General features: G+C 39.4%; 1 protein-coding gene across 1 annotated transcript in view; it reads right to left on the reverse strand.

Moving 5' to 3' along the window:
• LOC125034094 (apoptosis-stimulating of p53 protein 1-like) overlaps window positions 1–2,500 on the reverse strand; it is a 528,367-nt gene that overhangs the window by 490,476 nt on the left and 35,391 nt on the right. The gene's annotated exons all lie outside the window — the stretch shown is intronic.

Below are 2,500 nucleotides of genomic sequence, written 5' to 3' on the forward strand. Positions count from 1 at the left end.
ATATGAAATATCGAAACTGCAAAGATTCGTTAAATAATGTTCCTCTTACTGTCATTATCCATTAATTTCAATACATTTACCTCGAAATCTGGCACTCTGTCCCGTTTTCTTCCGAGCCACGGAAAGAAAACGGAGATTCCCGAATGATCACATTTCCAAGGAGCAGCTCAGTGTAAAGAGCGAATGGCGCGCATTGATTAACAATTATCTGAACCATTTTCCCTGCCGTTTGTGAACCGTTATTGCACCTGCCCTGCCGTTATTGGCCCATTCCTTGTCTTTAATGATACTAAGCCCATTTTCCATCGAGAAAGAAACTTGGCTAACGCACCCTAACGTACACACCCGCTTTGCTAGTTCCTGTGTGTGATTTACTTCTCTTTTATCTGCGTATTTTAGCCCTATTTTGGTAATTTGTTTCATCTATTGATCTTTTTTTCTTATATATTTAATTAAATTCCGTTTCACCCATGATTACATTCATTCATCCAAGGATAAATCTTGTAGATATCCTTCCCTCAGTCCTCTATTCAATATTTATGCCGAGAAAGGAATCGGTTTAACATAAAGTATATTGTACGTCGCATATAAAACCTCCCAAGAGAAGAAAAGTTACGTAAATTGTCGAACAAAAGAGACAAAAAAGATAACAAAGTCAATATCGGTTTACCATAAAGTAATCACTTTTTACTCGGACCCGATTTTGACACTATCCCTTATCTTGACTAGTTAAATTCGCAACAAGATAATAACAAAGATTTGAAAAAAAAAAAAAAAAAACACCTTACCGTCTATCGCATATATTACGACTCGATTTTACTGACGTACTATTTTGTCAACGAACATTCCTCGCATCAAGATTTGCATACAGACGCGAGTTAGAATACACTTATGCATACATAAAACAGCAGTTACCATTTGCACTCACATTTCCCAAACTTTTTTATTACTTAAACTGCTTTCTTATATGGCCTATTCAACTCGGAAACAAAATGCTACACATAGTCATGCTGGATAGAAAACGGGCATTCAAAGATCCATCATAGAAAACGACAACTTTCACCATGATTCATCAGAACCTGAGAAAAAAAAAAACGAGAGACTGAGAAAAAAAGAGAGGTACATAGATAGATAGATAGAGAGAGATAGATAGAGATAGATAGATGAGATAGATAGATAGATGAGAGAGAGAGAGAGAGAGAGAGAGAGAGAGAGAGAGAGAGAGAGAGAGAGAGAGAGAGAGAGAGAGAGAGAGAGAGAGAGAGAGAGAGAGAGAGAGAGAGAGAGAGAGAGAGAGAGAGAGAGAGAGAGAGACAGATAGACAGACAGAGAGAGAGAGAGAGAGAGAGAGAGAGAGAGAGAGAGAGAGAGAGAGAGAGAGAGAGAGAGAGAGAGAGAGAGAGAGAGAGAGACAGACAGACAGACAGAGAGAGGTCACTTACAGACAGACAGAGAGAGAGAGAGAGAGAGAGAGAGACAGACAGACAGACAGACAGACAGAGAGAGGTCACTTACAGACAGACAGAGAGAGGTCACTTGCAGACAGATAGTGACCGAGGCAAAGGCAGATAGACAGACAAACAGACAGATAGATCGAGAAACACAAAGAGAAAGAAACAAGAGACCGATACATAGCGACCGACAAAAGAGAGAGACAAGCATACAGAAACAGACAGACAGACAAAGAATCAGAGACACAGAGAGAGACAGCGGAGAAAGACAGGTACAGAGACAGAGGACGAGAAAGGCTCACCACGGCAACAGAACCCACAGACAAACCCAGATGATGCGTACAATTTCTTCTGTTTTGGTCTTTCATGACGGGCCATTTGCTTGTGAAACCTCGTAATTCCTGTTCTTCCTCATTTCACTAAAAGTAAATGTATACATTAAACACACACACAAACACACACACATACACACACACACACACACACACACACACACACATATTCGCATGTATGCGTGCGTGCATGTGTGAGTGTTTAACTGTGTGTGTGTGTGTGTGTGTGTGTGTGTGTGTGTGTGTGTGTGTGTGTGTGTGTGTGTGTGTGTGTGTGTGTGTGTGTGTGTGTGTGTGTGTGTGTGTGTGTGTGTGTGTGTCACACACTCTTCTCTCAATTTTTCTCCATCTTTCTCCCTTTCGAAACTTTTGGTTCAACATTTTCTCCTGTCCCTCTTCCTTACTTTATTACACCTTCTATTTTACTCCTTTGGCAAATCTTTCTCCTTTATCACTATACTTTGTCGCGTCAATTATCCCGTGCCTTATCATTATCATCAATTTTCTCATTCTCCTTCTCTCTTCATTGTTATTTGTCAATGTAGATTTTATATATATATCTTTTCATTTTAATTATCAACTTTACCTCTATTATTCTTCATTTATATAATCACTTCTTATCTCCCTCTTTTATTACATTTCCTTCCTCTTTATCGGGCATTTTCCTCTGCATCTCATTATCTGATTCCTTCACAATCCCCTCTTTATCTCTTGTTA

Source organism: Penaeus chinensis, chromosome 17, assembly GCF_019202785.1.
Source record: "Penaeus chinensis breed Huanghai No. 1 chromosome 17, ASM1920278v2, whole genome shotgun sequence".
NCBI classification, from domain to species: domain Eukaryota; kingdom Metazoa; phylum Arthropoda; class Malacostraca; order Decapoda; family Penaeidae; genus Penaeus; species Penaeus chinensis.